The sequence below is a fragment of the Symphalangus syndactylus genome, chromosome 7 (assembly GCF_028878055.3).
Source record: "Symphalangus syndactylus isolate Jambi chromosome 7, NHGRI_mSymSyn1-v2.1_pri, whole genome shotgun sequence".
In the NCBI taxonomy this organism is placed as follows: Eukaryota; Metazoa; Chordata; class Mammalia; order Primates; family Hylobatidae; genus Symphalangus; species Symphalangus syndactylus.
Window position 1 is genome coordinate 132,288,712 of NC_072429.2, and position 19,617 is coordinate 132,308,328.

The following is a 19,617-nucleotide window of genomic DNA, read 5'->3' on the forward strand; positions in this document are numbered from 1 at the left end:
GTGTTTTGAGCTCTGTAAGGGGCCACAGGAAAACAAGGCAGCAGGCCCAGGAGGGCCAAGACCACAGCCCCTAGAAAGAATAAATCAGGCTCACTGGAGACCAAGGCGTGCTGGAAAGAGCTCAGACTGGCTCTGCCCCGCAGCAGGCCCTGGGACCCAGGTCTGCTCTCTGAGCCTCAGTTTCCCCATCTGCAAAGCAGGCACGGGGCAGAACTAACTAGATGAACTCTAAGGGTTCTTTGCCCACAGAAGCCCTGTAAAATTAATTAAAGGTAGATTTGTCCATGGAAAGGAGAAATATATTTATTCAGAAGAGATAGTTTCTGTGATGGTTTAATTTTGTGTCAACTTGACTGGGCCAACGGGTTAATGCTCTGATTCGCCAATTTTTTCCAGGTGTATCTGTGCAGATGTTTCTGGATGAGACTAGCATTCAAGTGGGAGAACTTAGTAAAGCAGATGGCCCTTCCCAATGTGGGTGGAAACCATCCAGTCCATCGAGGGCCTGAATAGAACAAAAAGGCAGAGGAAGGAGGGAAAGATTCATCCCTTTTGCTTCCTGCATGCCTGGTTGAGCTGGGGCATCTCGTCTTCTCTTGCCCTTGGACTGGGACTTATAGCATCAAATTCCCTGGTTGTCAGGCCTTTGGACTCAGGCTGGAATTACAGCACTCACTTTCCTGGGTCTCTAGCTGGTGGATAGAAGATGATGAGAATTCTCAGCCTCCACAACCACATGAGTCAATTCCTCACAACTTTTCCATTAATTTATATCTATATCTATATCTGTATCTATATCTGTCTTTCCTATTGGTTCTGTTTTTTTGGAGAGCCATAATACATTATATTCTAGTGATGGAAAGAAGTTAAGCCCCAGTTGTTCCACATGTCTGGGAATTGCATTGGAAGAAATAGTCTCCTAGTGGAAGGTGATGGTGGTCATTTCCACATACCGTGGAAGCTCTCAGACAAGGGACATTGTATCTGAAACACAGGCAAAGAGCTGTCACTCATACCCTGGGTTAGCACCAGAGACATACATTCTCTCATTTGACTCACATCTGTTCTCTCTAACCATGCTCCGTGCTGTGTGCACCACTTAGGCCACTCTAGGTCAACAAAGGAAGTGGGTACAGAAAAAAGCTGAGCCCAGGCTCTGTGCTAACTATGATGACTGAGGTAGCTCAGACAACTACAAGAGGGAGTACAGAGCAGGGTCACCTAACCCAGCCGGGGCACATAGGTGTCTGGAGAAGTGCCACGGAGGCACAATACTTCTAGATAAACAGAGGGTTTGGAAAGCATCGTGGTTCCAGGCAGTGGGAACAGCCTGTGAAAAGCATGGAAGCAAGAGAAAATGTGGTGGGTTTTAGGAATGATTAATAATCACATCTGTTGGGCATAAAATAGGGGATTTGGAAAATCTAGAATTGAGGCTGATTGAGTAGATAGAGGCTGGCCAGGAAGGCCTTTGTATACTCTCATGAGTAGTCGTGATTTGCCTTTGGGCAACTGGGAGCCATTGAGGAATTAGAAACAGGAGTTGACATAATCAGGTCTGTGTTTTCAAAAGACCTTGATGTCTTCCACTATGTGTGGAAACACCAAGTCAGGGAGAAAATGCGAGAGAGAATGAAAATTGAACCACGACTGTGGCTATGGGAGTCAATGCAAGACTGATCTGAACGATACTATAGGAGGAAGAAGAGAAACGAGAGATCAGAGGGCAGCCTGGGTGGCTGCTGTCAACAAGTCCTTGGGCAGGGAATATTGCCCAGACACGTAGAGGATAAACCTAAGGCATTTGGGCTGTAAGATGATGATGGGAAACTGATGTAGGACAATGTCACATTAGTCTTTGTGCCAATACTGAAAGTTGGTTGCTTTGGGATGTTGGATTTTCAGAGAGAGAAAGTGACTTGCCCAAGTTCATACCTCCAGGAATCCAGCTATGACTACAACTGCCCTATATTAACTGGGACCTTGAATGACAGAAGTTTGAGAAGCCCTACCAGAAGCTCTCGGTGGCCTGCTGCTGTGCCACTGAAATGTATTTCAGCGTCTAAGAGAGACTGTGCATTGTCTTCCCGGCAGCCCTGGACTGGACCCTGTAGCATCATAAGCTACTTTGGAAGAGGGGAGACAAAGTTCACTGCTCTGAGCAGCAGGGTCTTTGGTTGCCATGTGACTGAAGATGGGTAGAGATTTTTTTCTGTAAACATAATGAAAATCAAAAATAATAAAACAAGGTGTGATTTCTTCCATGAAAAACCATAAAATCTCTCCCATAGTCTGCCAGTCTGAATGCCTCCTTCCTTCACTCTTCCCTTTGGCTCGTGAATTTCTCATTCCTGCCAAATAGGTTGGCTGAGTTGGAAACATTCATTGTTTGCTCTGGTGGATGCCAAGGTTCCTGCCTGGCCTTCCTCATCTGACCCAAGTTCATGTGACTTTCAAAGCCCAGCTTAGATAGTCCCTTTTCTTGGACCCCCCCTGCTGCCCAGCCATGCCCCCACTGCACACATGCAGCTAGGTGAGGTCAGTCACTGTCTCTTGAGCCCTCCTCAGCTCCGGGGTGACCTCCTCTTCTCAGCATCTGCTCCCATGGGCTTCCCCATTAGATTCTGAGGATCCTGTCCTGGAAGTGGGGGCCTTGTCTTCTCTGCCTTCATATCTTCCTTCCTAAAATGACTGCCACCAAAATGCTGAATCAATGGACAAATGGATGAAGAAATGAGTGGATTTAGAAGATGCTAGTGAGGTGAACTGTCATGAACACACTATCTCTGAGACATTAAAAATGTCTCATTAAGTTATTTTTATAAAACACACATACCATACACCATGGAATACTATGCAGCCACAAAAAATGATGAGTTCATGTCCTTTGTAGGAACATGGATGAAGCTGGAAACCATAATTCTCAGCAAACTATCACAAGGACAAAAAACCAAACACCGCATGTTCTCACTCATAGGTGGGAATTGAACAATGATAACACATGGACACAGGAAGGGGAACATCACACACCGGGGCCTGTTGTGGGGTGGGGGAAGGGGAGAGGGATAGCATTAGGAGGTATACCTAATGTTAAATGATGAGTTAATGGGTGCAGCACACCAACATGGCACATGTATACATATGTAACTAACCTGCACGTTGTGCACATGTACCCTAAAACTTAAAGTATAATAAAACAAACAAACAACAACAACAACAAAAAACACACATACCAAGCCCAAAATATCCTTACAGTGCCCAAGGTTGTAAAGTGAAAAGTGAGTCTTCTTTCCAGCTCCCAGGATCACTGTCCAGAACGTGCTGCCCACAGGTGTCTTCTTCTGTTTTGAGACATTTCCCTGTTACATTCTTTACACAACTGCAGGCATGCTGCACAAACTGTTCAAATAAAAGAAATAAAATAAAAAGAAACCTTTTCATTTCTTTTAACAATATCATGGAGATCGTTCCACATCATTTTCTATTCAGAGTTATGGAGTTCCTTTTAACGTATATATAATAGTTTATTTGGCCAAGCTTCTATTGGAAGACAAGGATGTCATGCCAATTAATATTCTCAACTCCAGGGCTTCTTAGCCTTCATCCTCACTAGCACTAGGTACTCTTTTATTCCTTTTGGACTTTGCTGGTGACTTCTGGATGAAAGAGATGGTGTTGTCAGTCAATGTGCATTCAACTGTTCCATTTGCATTGTGTTTACTTAATAATTAATGTTTTTAAATATTTTTGCCAACCATTCTGAAAATACTTCAGAGGCAGGGACAACATCATACACAATTACTGCTCTCATGTGGCACTAAATACATGTCTGAAATGAATGGGTAAATGAATATCTGGGTGCTCGAACCTGGATGATATGAGTTGGGAAGGGTTGGCAAATATTTTCTGAAGCAAGGTCAGTGGCTTAAAAGCCCAATTGATTAAGATATTTCCTGCATTATATTCCACCAAATCAATGAAGCAATTCATTTAATCCACTTTCTATTAATGGCTGGTTAAGTTCCTTTCAATCCTTTACTATTATAAACAATGCTGTGTACTTTTCCGAGTATTTTCCTATAAAATAGCTCTAGAAAGTCCTAAATGACAAATTGCTGAATCCAAACATTCACTGTTTTTAGAAGTTTTCGATATATATATGATCGATTTTTTCCTCTAGAAGATTTGCAGATATTTTCACTCCAACAGGGACCTCTGAATCTTTGCCATACCTTGTTCCATCCTTGAGCAGGGAAAAATCATGTGAAATGTAGACATGTGTTTCTTCAATTATTAGTTCTGTTGAGCACACTTTTACATGCGTGTTGGCCATTTGTATTTCTTGTGGGAATTATTTGTTCATTTCCATGGTCCATTTTTCCACTGGGATTTTGCCTTAGTTCTTTCCTGGCAGAATGTCACTGTGGGGTTTCCAAGGAACCATATCCCCTCGTGTGTGTGCCCTTGTTCCATTCCCCCTTGAATCTGGCCAGGCTGCTTGGGTAACCCACTCTAACTGATAGAATGTGGCAGATGTAACATTGGGACAGTTTCAGGGCTAAACCTTCAGAAAGCCTGGCAGCATCCGCCTTTGCTCTGTTGGAAGCCAGCAGCCACGTACCACACCCAGCTACCTTCACACCCCCAGACTATGAGAAGTCCCAAGCAGCCACACGGAGAAACCACGAGGGAGAATGCTGACTCCCCAGTCAACAGCCTTGCCTCAACTCCTAGCAGCCAGCCACGTGTGTGAGCCATCTCAGAGGAGGGTCCCCCAGCCTCCCTTAGCCACCTGAGCTGCCACCCCCTGTCCAAATTGTAGAATCAAGAGCAAATAAGTAAAACAACTGTCATTTCAAGCCACTAGTTCGGGGTAGTTTGTTACACACCAAACTACCATTAAAAAACCAAAACACTTACATTGTGTAAGAATTCTACAGATGAAGATTTGTGTTAACTGTCAGAAGTTAACTATCATGGCTAGATATCAAGGTGAGATCCAAGCAAGATTCATGCAGTACGTTGTGTGTGTGATGCACTGTAAGTCTCTTTTAACCTGGAGGCATGTCTCCAGCCTGCACTTTGATTGTTTTGTATTTTTGTCCTGGTGGAGAGAAGCCAGACATATTGAAGAATGTCTCCTCTAGAATCGTCTGCCGCCTCCTCATCCACCTGCATTTGGTTTCCAGCTGGGTTCGGACATGGTCATTTTCAGAGCCAGCTCTGGCCTGTGTTATGTCTTTATCAGCAGCCCATCTGCAAGCCACGATGAGAGGCCTCAGAAGAAAGTCACCCTGCCAAAGCCTTAATTTCAAAGTCCAGCCCCCAGCATTGTGAGAAAATAAATAAATTTCTGTTGTTTAGCTCTGTGGTACTTTCTCACAGCAGCACAAGCAAACTAATATAGCTGATTATCCTTAACATACACCCCGTATGTAGGAATCCTTATCATTAAATATTATAGGTGAAGGAGGTGAGGTTAGAACAGATTAAGCCACCTGTCCAAGGCCATCTGATATGGTTTGGCTGTGTCCTCACCTAAACCTCATTTTGAATTCCCATGTGTTGGGGGAGGGACCTGGTGGGAGATAATTGAATCACGGAGGCGAGTTTTTCCTGTGCTGTTCTCGTGACAGTGAATAAATCTCATGAGATCTCATGGTTTTAAAAAGGGGAGTTTGCCTGCACAAGCTCTCTTTGCCTGTCACCATCCATGTAAGATGTGACTTGCTCCTCCTTGCCTTCCATCATGATTGTGAGGCCTCCCCAGCCGTGTGGAACTATAAGTCCATTAAATCTCTTTCTTTTGTAAATTGCCCAGTCTCAGGTATGTCTTTATCAGCAGCCCATCTGCAAGCCACGATGAGAGGCCTCAGAAGAAAGTCAACCTGCCAAAGCCTTCATTTTGGACTTCCAGCCTCCAGAATTGTGAGAAAATACAGAAATTTCTGTTGTTTAGGTCTGTGTTATGTCTTAATGGCAGCACAAGCAAACTAATATAGCAGCTAATCTGTGACACACTCCCAGCATTTAGGAATCCTTATCATTAAACATTACAGGTGAAGAAGGTGAGGTTAGAACAGATTAAGTCACCTGTCCAAGGTCATCCTATTACAAAATGGCAGAGCAGATGCTCAGACCAAAAACTGTCTTATGTCAAACCCCCACACCAAAATGTCCTCCAAAAAATGTCAGCAGAAACACCAACATACTCAGAATGTCGTATGGACTGGGGATGGTATAAGATTCCTGCTCTCTGCCCCATTTTCTTGTGAAATTTTCTTGGACCTGAGAGGACCAATAAATGACCCCTCCCTCACTCAACACTTCTGTCCTCTCTGGGCCACATAGGTTAAGAACATGGAATTTGGAGTTAAATTGGCCAGGATCTGAGCTCCTGGTGACTTGGCCATGGGTTTGCTGTGTGAAGTTGGGTGTGTTATTTAACTTCTCTGAGCCTCATTTTCCTCATGGAGAAGATTCATTTGCTCTCAACCTTGTGAAGTAACTGTGGGAACTCAGGAGACAAAAGCTGTAGCTCATGGCCCAGAGCTTGGCCTTGAGGGGGACCCAGTAACTCAGAAGCCTCAGGGCAGGGGTCCCCAGGGCAGCTCTTCTCTCTGGGCTGGCCTCAGCAGCATCCCCCTCTCCCCCAAGAGGTCTCTTGGCCACCAATGGGCCGAGTCTCACCGGGCTGTGTATCTTCAGAGCACAGCCCAGTGCCTGGCTCCTGGTAGGCCCTTGGGAAATATGGGTTGTACAAATTAAAGTGGAAACAGTAAATAGAAAAACAAATCTGGTTGGAAACTTTTGTGATGCTGTTCGTGCTTTTAGATATAATCTCCTGGAATCCTCTTATTATTTTAGTAATTTAGAATTTTATTAAGCTCCTTAAGAAGAGGCCAGTTGACCTTGTGGTACTACAGGGTGCTGGTCCATTCCAGAGCTGAGCTTCAAAGTGGGTCAGTGGCCTAGGTATAGTATTCTCTCATGGGATCTGAACTCTAGGTCTTGTGATTCACACAAACATATGCGGGGTGGCCCTCAGATGTAATTTAAGGACCCTCTCCAAGGGACAGGGCCAACTCTGGCTGGAAGTGCCGTAAGTCCACTAGTAGGGTGGGCAGAAAGAAAAGACATGTGGGTATGAAAAGACACATGTGTGTGATGCTCCTCTCCCACTGCAGGAAGCATCCAGGGTGCCAAGGCTGGCCCACACCACCTCTGTGACCTCCCTTCCCTACCCTGCCAACATCCGGTCTACTCAACACTGTTTCATGCCTTTGAAGCCCAGTGATCGTTTTCTAGGGCATGACTTAGAAACTGGGACATAGATCACTATTGATTGGTGAAGACCAAGAGCATTTCCTCACAGGGCAGAAAAGGTCATTGGCAATTCATTTATTCATTCACCCATGCATTCACTCACTCAAGAAACTGGCTCTGATCAAGTGCTTGCTGACCTGGGGGTTGGAAGATAAATGAGACCTGGTCTCTGCCCTCTAGACACTTCTGGCCAAACACAAACAAGCATGACGCTAAATGCCCACAGTGGTGTGTGCTTTGCAGAGCCAGGTATGACACTGGGGGAATAAGGGGTCAGCATCTTAACTAACCTAGTGTGAGGGAAGGGAAGGAAGGGGGCAGGGGGACAGGATGGCCTAATTAATAGAAGTGCTGGTCTTTAGGTTCCTGCTCATGAAAATGCATCACATACAATGTCATCTTTATTCTCCTAAGAACTCCAACAAGATTTAATTCTCAGCCCTCATTGTACAGACAGAGTATCAAGGTTGACAGAGGTGGGGTAATTTTTCCTAAGAAGAAAATGATGCAGATGGGATCTGCACCCAGATGCCTGATGCTGAGTCCAGTCACTACCATCAGGCAATCAGGAAGGGGCAGATGCAACTAAGACAGAAACTCAAAAGCTGAGAAGGGAAAGAACAGCCCATCAGAGCTGCAGTGAGCACGGCAGAGCAGGGGAAAGGGTGAGATGTCGTGGGGCAGAGGGGGACGATTGAGACCTAAGGGGCTCTTGCCTGGAGCCTCCATTAGCTCAGGGTGGGGCAATGCCCAGAGAAGTGAAGGGAATTGCCAAAGATGCATGACTCCAGTGGCAGAGCAAAAATTTTGACCCAGCATTCTCTGCATGAGAACCTGCTGTTCTTGGCTGGGTGTGCTGGTTCATGCCTGAGATCCCAGCACTTTGGAAGGCTGAGGCAGGTGGATAACTTAAGGCCAGGAGTTCGAGGCCAGCCTGACCAACATAGTGAAACCCCATCTCTACTAAAAATGCAAAAAATTAGTCGGATGTGGTGTGGTGGCACATGCCTGACACATGGAAGGCTGAGGCATGAGAATCATTTGAACCCGGGAGGCGGAGGTTGCAGTGAGCTGAGGTTGTGCCACTGCACCCCAGCCTGGGTTACAAAGCAAGACTCTGTCTCAAAACAAAACAAAACAAAAACTGCTGCTCTTTCCTCTGCAAGGGCTGTCTGGCCAGCCCTGGTCAACCTTGGGCCTGAGAGGAGCCAAGGTCAGCTGCGCAGTGAGGTGGGGGATACGGGAGGGAGAGAACCAGTATCTGCTTTTTTTTCTCTTCTAGTTAAATAAAAACTCAAATAACAAAAGTGCTGCCTAAGCCCTAAGCCCTCGTGCGCACAAGGCCATATCCAGATGCATTCGCTAGGCTGGTTGGTCGAACTCCTCTGGAGATGGGGCCAAAGCTGGCAAATATTTAACCAGGGAGGGGATGGGTAAGTCCCATGCTTCTCCACACCTGCACGACTCAGCCCTAGCGATGACCCCGGGTACTTGGAAAAAGTGCTGTGTGAGATATCTGCCTGCATCTGCCTCCCTGTCCCCTACCACTGTGGTCTGGGGGTGTCTCCAAGCAGCCGCAAGCCTGAAAGGTGCAGGATCCGTCTTTTGCTGGAAAGAAACCTTCTCCAGACCCTCAGCACTGAACAGCTGAGGTGAAGAAATCTTCTACAGTCAGGGCATAAACGCTTAGAGGGAAGGTTTATTGTCTTGTCTTTACAGATGGGGAAACTGAGGCCCAGAGAAGGGAAACCCTTGCCTAGTGTCACCATAGCAGAATAGGGATGTAAATTCAGTCTCCTGACAGCCAGTTGTGGGCTTTATCCTCCCCAGCTTAGTCTGCCCAGGCTGCCATAAACAAATGCTACAGACTGGGTGGCGAAAAGAACAGGCACTCATTTCTCACAAGTTTGGGGGCTGGGAAGTCCAAGATCAAGGCACTGGCAGATCTGGTGTCTGATGAGGGCTCGCTTCTCGGTTTGCATGTGACCACCTTCTTGCTGTGTCCTCACATGGAGGAGACAGAGATTTCGTGTCTCTTCCTCTTTTTATAAGGACAGTTACGTCACAACGGTAGCCTCATGACCTACTCCAATCCTAATTGCCTCTCAAATGCCTCACCTCCAAACACCATCACATTGAGATTCAGGCTTTAACCTACAAATCTGGAGGAGGCACAAACATTCAGTCCATTGCACACTCCAAGACTGGGGTATACCTTGTGCCTCTTTGGTTCTTCACCCAACTGCAAAATCTCCATCCCACCCCTCCCATTCTATTGTCAAAATCAGTCTGTCTCCTCCCTGGGTCCTGAGCACCCTCCTCAGGGGCTCAGGAACCTCTTCATCTCTCTCTGCAACTCTGGAGCTGGCTCAGTGCCTGGCCCAAGATGGGTGCTGAGGGAATATTTATTAAATCCATGTAACTTTCTCTCTTAATGCATTCCACATCCTGCTTCCAGAGTACCTTTCTGTTTGTGTACAGAAGGGTAAGGCCAGCAGAGGGTTCAGCCCATTCAAAGGCCTCATGGCAGGAGTGTTCACAGTCAGTAGTAGGAACTTGGCGGAGGCCAGTGTGTGGCTGGAGCAGAGAGCAAAGAGAAAGTCTCAGGGCGGTGTGTTAGTCCGCTCAGGTTGCTGTAACAAAGTACCACAGACTGGGGGCTAAAGCAACAGACACTTATTTTCTCACAGTCCTGGAGGCTGGAAGTCTGAGTCCAAGGTATCAGCAGGACTGTTTTCTTCTGAGACCTGTCCCTTTGGCTTGTTTGCCATCTTCTCCCTGTGCCTTGATGGGGTCTTCCCTCTGTTTGTATGTGTCCAGGTCTCTTCTTATAAGGACAACAGTCATATTGGATTAGGCCCCATACTAGCAGCCTCATTTTATCTTAATTACCTCTTTAAAGACTCTCTCTCTAAATGCAGTCACATTCTGAGGTCCTGGGGTTTAGGACTTCAACATAGGAGTTTCTGGGAGACACAGTTTATCCCATAACAGGCAGGGCCTGGAAGGCTTTTCAGAGCCTCAGAGGGAGTTTGGACCTTATTCTAAGCTGCTGTGAGACCAGCAGAAGCCTTTCAGCCAAAAGATAAAGTACTAGATTTGCTTTTGAAAAAGATCCCCATGGCTGCTGTGTGGTGACTCTACTTCCAGGGGGTGAAGGGTTGAAACAAAGAAGAGGCCCTTGGAGTGGCCCAGTGGACAGATGATGGTGGCCAGACCAGGGCAGGATGGGGAAGGTGGGGAGAAGTGGCTGGAGCGGGGTAAGTTTAGAGATAGAAATGACAGTCCTGCTGACAAGTGGGTGGATGGAGGATTTGAGAGACAGAAGATATAAAGGAAAACTGGATTCAAGTCTTGCTCAGCCTCACAGTGGTGAGGTGACTTTGGGGAGGTGATTTGATGTCTCTGGGGTCCTGCTGAGAAGTCTGTAAAATCTGAATCAGGAGGCACAGCTCACTGGCAGACGGGGAAGTAATGTGTGGAAAGTGTCCCTGGAGGTGCATTCATGGGTAGTGATGCTGAGCATCTGATATGTGCCCCCCAGGCCAGACACTGGGCCCGACATCCACATTGGGGGTGATCCACTCCCTGTAGGGGTATCTCCCGTGCCTCCCAGGGAGTCCATTCCAACATCCAGATGCTCTGTTTGATTTTCAGCAATGTCCACCCTTATTTCTCAGTTTTATCTCTCTGAGTCACCAAAGCAAGTCCACATCACATTCGTCCCTTCAGGTATGGGAGCCCCCTGTTCTATTCCCATCCTGTGGCAGGATACCATGGAATGAGAGATTTGGAGATTTGTATTTGCTTTTTTTTTTTTTTTTTGAGACAGGGTCTTGCTCTGTTGTCCAGGCTACAGCCTCAACCTCCGGAAGTCAAGCTATCCTCCCAACTCAGCCTCACGAATAGCTGGGACTACAGGCGTGCAACAGTGAACCCAGCTAATTTTTCTATTTTATGTAGAGTCGGGGTTTCTCCATGCTGCCCAGGCTGGTCTTGAGCTCCTGGGCTCAAGCAATCCTCCCACCTCAGCTTCCCAAAGTGCTGGGATTATAGGCATGAGCCACCACGCCTGGCCTGGAGGTTTGAATCCCAGCCCTGGCTCTTAGAGACTGTGTGTGATCCTGGCTGGTCACATCACCTCTTGGGGTCCTGCTTTCCTCAGACATAAGGTAAGGATAATCATAATCAAATCACAGGCTGCCATGAAGAGTAAACAAGATGAGTTCATACAACGATCAGGACCCAATAAAGGGCAACAATTTTAATATCAAAATCTATTTGTGAGAAAATAAAAGCTTGCTTCTTGCAAGCTTTAGGATGGGGAAAAACAGATTTGGTGGATCTCGCAGTTTTATTTCCTAGACCGTGCCTATGCCACCAGTGAAGGCATTGGCTGGATCACTGGTTGTGGTTATTATCTTTGCTGGGGTCCTAGTCATCTCCTCCCTGAGCACACTCTTCATGTGACCAGCATCTCAGTGTTTCTGTCCGGCTCTTGTTACTGTGAGTTATGGCTGTCATGGATACCACTCTACAGCCCTTCAGAACGACTTCCGCCTGACGCCCACTCACTTCCTGACTCCCTCAGCCAAGCATCATGGCCGCCCAGGACAGACTTGATGGGGATCAGGCTCTGCTTGGCCCACAGGCTTCTGCTGAGAGGAAACTCTCTGCCAACTGGGACGTACTAGGGAAGGAGCTGAACTCTAGGTGGTCCCTACCACACCTTACCAACCACACACCCCTTATGTCTTCCATTCCACTCTGCCTTCCCCTTCGCCCCACCCCATACGAGGCCCTTCCAGACCCACTCACCTTTTACACAGGAAATGACCAACAAGACCACCAAGGCCTGCGTATCCTAGAGAGGGGCCTTAGGAGGATGAAGTTGGGGTTCCCCAACACCATTCTTGAGGCGCATGCATAAGGTGTTAAATAAAATCAACCCGCAGCAGACAAAATTTCTTCCCAGTTCCTTGCATCCTTCTGGTTACATCGAGGAGCAGGCCTCAGTTTTGCACCGGGGCAGATGCTAACACCTCCTCTGCTCTCCTTTTAACCAGGAAAGAGCAGCGTCTGGGCTGGGCACCTCCCCCAGCAGCTAGACCTAGCTGGAAGTTAATATCTTGTTTGCTTTTGATTGTGTTTATTTTTACCCAGGCCTTTGATTTATGACCAGCCAAACTGCTTCTCCACTCAGAACAGCTATACACTGGTTTTCCTTTAATTTTTATATTTCAATTTATACAAAGGAATCCATTAAATTTTCAAAAATATAGAGGAATGAGTTTTACAAAGTGTACTTGGATTATGTCAAAAATCATAATTGTGGTACACAAAAAACTACCATTTGGGAAACATTACTTGGACACAAACAGGAATCCAGGCAGGGAGAAAGTGAGGGCCTGGAAGGGGCGTCCTCTCAGCTAATACTTGGTGGAGCTGAGCCAATGAAGGGAGTCACATTTGTTATGGGCTCCCTATGCACTAGCATTGTCCACACCCAGTTACTCTACACAAGCAGCCTGCGAGATGCTATTTTCCCTGCTATGGTTCTGAAAACTGGGTTTCAGAGAGGTTGGGTGACTTTTCCAAAGTCACACAGCTAATTGAGGTAGAGGCAAGACCAGAGGCCTTGTTTCCTGGGCCTATGTTCTTAGAAAGAACCCTAGCCTAAAGCCCTCCCCCAAACCCCCCCACTCCAAAACCCCCCTCTCCCTCGCCTGCACATCTGGGGAGCTGAGTATATAAGGCCTGAGCTGGCCTTTCTTTGTCTTGACATGAAGGGTGGAACTTCTCCTCGTACTGACCCACAACCAAATGCTGACTCACCTCCTAAACCCACAGAACTCAATTTTCTCCTACAAAAGCCGCGTGCCAAGGAGTACCTACTTGGGACTAGGGCCTCATTTATATTAAGTTGATTTTGCATACAGCCTTGTGTGTTAGCTCATTTTAGACCTTAGTATACTGAGGCCCAGACTGGTTCTATAACTTGTCAAAACTCACCAAGCTGAGAAGAAAAAGAACTGAAATTCCCACTCGCATTGGTCTGGCTCCAATGCTGACGTCAGCATCAGTATCCCTGCCCTTGACCTACAATTTCAGAGAAGCCCCAGTCTTCCCTGACCCCACTATCTCTGCGGTAACCTGAGTCTCTCACCCCTAATCTCCCTCCTGGGGCTGGAAGCACTGTTTTTGGCAGCATCTGTTAAGAAGGCCACGTGGACTCCCACGATGACAGTGGGCTCCTGGGAAGAGGTGGGACTGGGGATCTGAAGGAGGCAGGCGGGCCGGGCTGCTCCCGTGAGAGATCCTGCCTCTGGGATGTTCACACCCTTGGCCTCAAGGGCCAGAGCAGAGGGAAGGGTCTGGACTGGGAAATCAGAAATCTCTCTGGCCACACTCACTCACTCCCAGTGACCTTGGGCAAACTGTAGCCCCTCAGTTTACTCATCTGTAAAATGGAAAAGAGCTTCAGGAATTTTGAACTCGCAGGCATCATATGGCCCACAAGCTTGGCCTAGTGTTTTTTACAAAAGAGGAGTAATTCTCATTATTTAATCTCTCTAAAGTAATGTCAGCGGGAGTCAGATAGAGGGTCTGTCTACAAAAGGTACATGTCCCTCTCTCCCTCCCTCTGTCTCTCCCTTCCTTCCTTCCTTTCTTCCTTCCTTCCTCTCTCCCTCCCTTGTTCTTTCCTTCTCTTTTTTCTCTCTTTATTCCTTTCTTTCTCTTCCTTTCTCTCCCTCCATTCCTCCCTCCCTCTCATATCCCACCCTCTGTCCCTCCTCTTTTCTTTCTTTTATCTTTGCTTGTTTATTTGTTTGTTTTGGGGGAGGGCACACTGATGCATGTATGGAAAGGAAAACTCTTCCTGTTAATATACAAAGTGAATCTGTGGCCACGGCTGCACTCCTAATTTTCATGGTCTGCTGCCTGTCCCAGGAGGCTGTGGCTCTGGACTGGAAGGGCTGGAGGTCCCCTCCCTGAGGACAGCCTCTGAAGCCACTGGCCAAAGGCATGGCAGCCCCAAGAGTCGGCCGCCTAAGGCTGAGTCTGGAATGTCTTGTTTTGTTTTGTCATTAACAGTGTTCATTTTTAGGGCCTGACTTGGGAACGGGTGCCAAGAGCATTCCTGAGGGGTCAGAAGGGAGCGTGTTTATTGTCAGGCTACAGAAGTAACTTCCTTCAGTAATCCCTCAAGTACTCAGCAAACCTTCATTAGGCACCTACTATTGTATACCAATCACTGCACCAGGCCCCAGAGATGCAGAGAGGATCAATTAGCTATAATCCCTGTCCTTGGACAGCTCTCAGGACTGTGGGAGAGGCTGACCTGTCAAGGGACAGCCCCCAGGGGTAAGAACAGTGACAGTGGAAAGCCCAGTGCACTGTAGGGTAGAGATGGTGATGCAGAGGGGTGGCCGCCAGGCTGCTTGAATGCACCAGCCCTTTATTCTGGGGAATGTGCTAGAAGGACATAGTTACCTCTTCAAGAGGGCCTTTTGCAAAAGTATTCTTTTGTAATTCGTGATTTTTTTTTCCTAATTGCAAGGCTCACTTATTCCTTTCAAAAATCTTAAATGCTATGAAATGTGTGAGTCCAACAGTAAACATTCCTCAGAGTTAACCAATGTTGGCTGTGTGCATTTCTTCAGCATTTTCTTGCAGGCTTCAGCATAACTAACACTCCTGGGGGCTTACTGTGCCCCAGACCTCTTAAGAAGGCAGCATGCAACTGCTCACTAAGGTAAGAACCGTCTGTGTGTCCGGCTTACACGCAGAGAAATTGAGACACACTCAGAATGAGTCACTTGGTCCAGATCAGGTAGGAAGGAAATAGCAAACCAGGACTCAAACCCGGGATATCAGGCTCCCTCCAAGCCCTTAATCCTGAGAGGCAAGAAGTCAAGCCTGGCTGGGCATGGTGGCTCAGGCTTGTAATCCCAGCATTTTGGGAGGCTGAGGGGGGAGGATTACTTGAGACCAAGAGTTCAAGACCAGCCTGGGTAACACAGTGAGAGACACCATCTCTACAGAAAAAAATAAAAATTAGCTGGGCATGGTGGTGCATGGCTGTAGTCCCAGCTGCTCAGGAGGCTAAAGTGGGAGGATTGCTTGATTCCAGCAGTTTGAGGTTGTTGTGAGTCATGATTGTGCCACTTCACTCCAGCCTGGATGACAGAGCAAGACCCTGTCTCCAAAAAAAAAAAAAAAAAAAAAAAAAAAGGCCAGGCACGGTGTCTCACGCCTGTAATCCCAGCACTTTGGGAGGCCGAGGCGGGCAGATCACGAGGTCAGGAGATCGAGACCATCCTGGCTAACGCAGTGAAACCCTGCCTCTACTAAAAAAAAAAAAAAAAAAAAAAATTAGTCCAGTAACTCCCCCATCCTCACCTGGCTAGTGTAGGAGCCAAGGTATGCACTCAAGCAGTCTTATTCCATAACACGTGGACTTAACCACACTCTTTGCTGCCTTCAACCTAATGATTAAATATATGTACTTACACGAAAACATTATTTACCAACGTCTCACGGTGAATGGGATATTCTGCACTTCAAGTAGATCTTGTATCACTTTCACTGTTACCACAAGCAAATCTGCCTCCTTCACTTCAACGTCAATTTGGCAATCCAAATCTCAGCATACCATTATTGATTTGCCCAATGTCTTCTTTATGATTTTTTGGGTGGTTTCTGATTATCTGCTCTTGCGAACAATGCTTCCACAGAGATCTCGGCAGAGGTTGCTGAGAGTTGCATGAAGACTGATTCCTAGAAGAGGGATGGCTGGGTCAGTGGTGTGCACGTGCACGCCCTGGCATACCTGCCCAAAGCCCCATGCAAAGACTTCCAGGGCTCATTTTCATCACCTAAAGAAAGAATGTCAGAGCCGGTGGTGTTTAAGGTCTTTTCCCCACCATGGCTGGTGGCGGGACCCCATTTCACAGTTTTCATGCACTGTGCATTTTTATCTGTACTCCTAGATGGGTTTGGGAAGGTCACGATCTAAAAAGGAAAAAAAAAAATCAATCATGCTATCAGCAAAAGCCACGGTGTAGTCAGCAGCTGGCATTTCCAGGAGGCTAGTCGTGGCTTGGCAGTTCTTGTGTGTAAGTTACACAGTGGTGCCTCTTCCTCTAAGCAGCCCCAGAGAGCAGAATCCCGGCTGGATTTCAGCTTCTCTGTGCCCCCATGGCCAGGCGCCCTTGTGCAGTGCACAGCCTGACCAACCTCACACATTATTCTAGTTAGAGCTGTAAGCTGGATCCCAGCCGCCTGGACTCAAATCCAATCTTTAAATCCTATTAACCATATGCCCTTAGACAAGCTACTTAAACTGTGTGTGTCAATTTCCTAGTGTGAAATAGAAGCTGATTATAATAATAGTGCCTCCCTTGTAGGGCACAGCAGCAGCAGTGAGGAATTAAGTTAAAATATCAAAAGCCCTTAGAAGAGTACCTGGCATATAATAAACACTCCATAGATGTTTGCTGCTAAGCAATTAATAATCCTTCTGTGCCATTATTTAAGGAGGCCCTACCATTCCGCCCCAAGGCTTTATTTTTCTCCAAATACAAAGACTTTCTTGGGCTTTCAAGGTAGCATGTTTTAATGGAAAGATGCTGGGTTTGGGAACCCGAGATAATGGAGCTGGAATCCCAGCTTCTTTCCCTTCCATCCTTGTGACTGCAAGCAACTCCCTTTGCCGATCTGATCTTTACTGTGCAGAGGTTTGTTTCTGTATTGGAGAACTAGCAGTGTCCCTGGCAAGGAACTGCACAGTGGATACCGGTTTCTCTCCCAATTCAGGGCACTAGGAGTCAGCACAGGATGGAAGGTGAGGGTTTGGGTCACTCCCCAGGAGGGAGGTGGGAGGTGGAAGAATCCAGAGAGAAGCACACATTTTGTTCCCAGTGCAGCCTTGCCAACCTCTCCAAGGCCTGCCCCAGGGCCGTCCCAATGCCCAGCCCCTGGCAGGCTCCCACATGCCAGGCCAGCATTCCTGCACTTCCAACCTTGCTCATTCAAGAGCCAACACTTGCACCACCTCCTCCTGGAAGTTTAGAACCTTTCTCCAAACTAGGATTACTCCCTGCTAAGACCTCTCACATCTTTTAGCTTGTGCTTTTTTTGCAGGTGCTTTGATTCCACTTGTACTTCAACCATCTGTGAGCTGCTTCTATTCTCTTTAGGAGACTGGCAACTTCCTAGAGGCAGAGGTTGGTGTAATGGGGGTGGGAGCATTGGCACATGGTGAGACTGGGGACATTGGAGTTGTGGCTTTATCATGGAACAGTTCCAGGGTTTAGTTCCTAGTCCCACCTCTCACTAAGCCAATATCCTTGGGCAAGGCACTTAATATCTCTGCTTTTCTTTTCACTCCTTAGCATGAATTGGGGGACAATTGGCCACCATTCCTGAGTGTCTGCTCTCCCTTGCTCTGCACCTGCGGATCCTCAGAACAAGGAAGCCTGATTCTTCTCCTTCTGCCCGTTTTGTAGGGGAGGAAATAGTGGAAACTCAGAGGTGCAGACATTTGCCTAAGGATATACAGAAGACAAGGAGCAGAGCTGACATCAGAACTCAAGCTTGCAAATGTGTATGCGGGCCACCATGCCACATCTGCCACCTCTCTCATAGCACTGCTGGGGGAACAGGAGAGGCATTGGAGTCGGCGGGCTTTGCCCTACTACACATGTCATATGCATTTTAAATAAGGACTTTGATCTGGAAGCAGGATAGGGTATTTGCTGCCTCAACTCAGCTTGATTTGGGCTCTTCTGTCCCACAAATGACACCAACCCTCACCGGCCTGAAGACCTTGCCTGGAAGAGAAGGAGCAGTGGCGTGAAGTCAGAAGAGGTGCGTTTACCTGCCAGCTTTGCCTCTGTCTGTGTTCTCTCCCTGAGCCTCAGGAATCGCATTTCAGTAATGGTTTTGCTATGAGAATTTGGAAGCAGCATGTGTAAAAACCCTAGCTCAGATTGGGCACTGGATAGACATCAGCAGCGAAGATTGACTGAGTTTGCCCCAGGGCAGGCAGTGGAACAGGTACATTAATGCATATCCCAAATCCTCACAGTCACCCAGAAGTAGATCCCGTTTCTGTCATCATGGCTACCCGATCAGAAAACTGAAGTTCCGAACAACGCAAGAACTGCATTGTGAGTGGATTTTCAACCCGGTGAGTCGGTAGACATGTGTAAATGCTAGATTTGACCATTTAGTTCATGACACAGCACAGCCCACGAACTTGGAGTGTTTACATGAGAATTCAGAAGTGCAGACTCAGGGCAGGCATTGCCTGGGTCCATGTCGTTTTCCCCTGAGCTATCTGCCCCTGGGCTGTTTATAATGTTGCTGGAGTTTACTTAATGCCAAGTGAGTAACAGACTGTTCACCAGCACTTGTTTTGTGACTCTCACCTTTAAACCGAGTTGGAGTCTAACCGATAAGGCCCGACCCAGTAAACAGCCTATGGAATGACAAACATTTCTGTTAGCCAGCAATGGCTGCACATGATGACTCCCATTGGCTGAAACTGCCCCTTTGTAAAAGAGATGGTAGTTTGGGGATGACATAAACAAGGGTGGGAAAAAGTCCTTTCCTGCAAAACTTTTTTTTTTTTTTTTTTTCTGAGATGGAGTCTTGCTGCCCCCCAGGCTGGAGTGCAGTGGTGCGATCTCGGCTCACTGCAAGCTCCGCCTCCCGGGTTCGCGCTATTCTCCTGCCTCAGCCTCCCGAGTAGCTGGGACTAGAGGGGCCCGCCACCACACCCGGCTAATTTTTTGTATTTTTAATAGAGACAGGGTTTCACTGTGTTCGCCAGGATGGTCTCGATCTCCTGATCTCATGATCCACCCACCTCGGCCTCCCAAAAGCTTTTTTTTTTCTCATCTTACTGTATCCATCCCTTTTACATGGTCTGGCATGTTGGAAGAACATTACAGTGACAGGTGTCTGGGTTTGGGCTGTGTGACATCAGCCAAGTCACTTATCATCTCTGAGTATTACTGTCTTTAAGAGGAATAATTACACATATCCACCTGAGTGGTGAGGAATAATAAGACAGAAAAAAGCAAAGACAGTGCTGACAGATGGGCAATGCTTGATTTATGTTAATCTTTTTCCTTTCTTCACTGTTAGGAGTAATTTTATCTGTTTCTTTTTCAGAAATGCACTTTGAAGAGACATGCATTCGTAAGAGGTCGCTCCTGAGAACATGACAAAAATCGCTGTGTGCCACCTGGCTTTCTTCTTTGTGAGTCTATATCTAGAAGC

The 19,617-nt window shown here is 47.1% G+C and overlaps 1 long non-coding RNA gene across 1 annotated transcript in view; it reads right to left on the reverse strand.

Moving 5' to 3' along the window:
- Nucleotides 1-283: 283 nt before the first annotated feature.
- Nucleotides 284-19,617, reverse strand: part of LOC129486843 (uncharacterized) — a 37,934-nt gene continuing 18,600 nt past the window's right edge. Inside the window, exons 3-5 of the long non-coding RNA XR_010121953.1 lie at nucleotides 15,841-16,107; nucleotides 3,254-3,399; nucleotides 284-2,705 (exon numbers count right to left, since the gene is read on the reverse strand). This is a non-coding gene — a long non-coding RNA (uncharacterized lncRNA). The remainder of the gene's footprint in view (nucleotides 2,706-3,253; nucleotides 3,400-15,840; nucleotides 16,108-19,617) is intronic.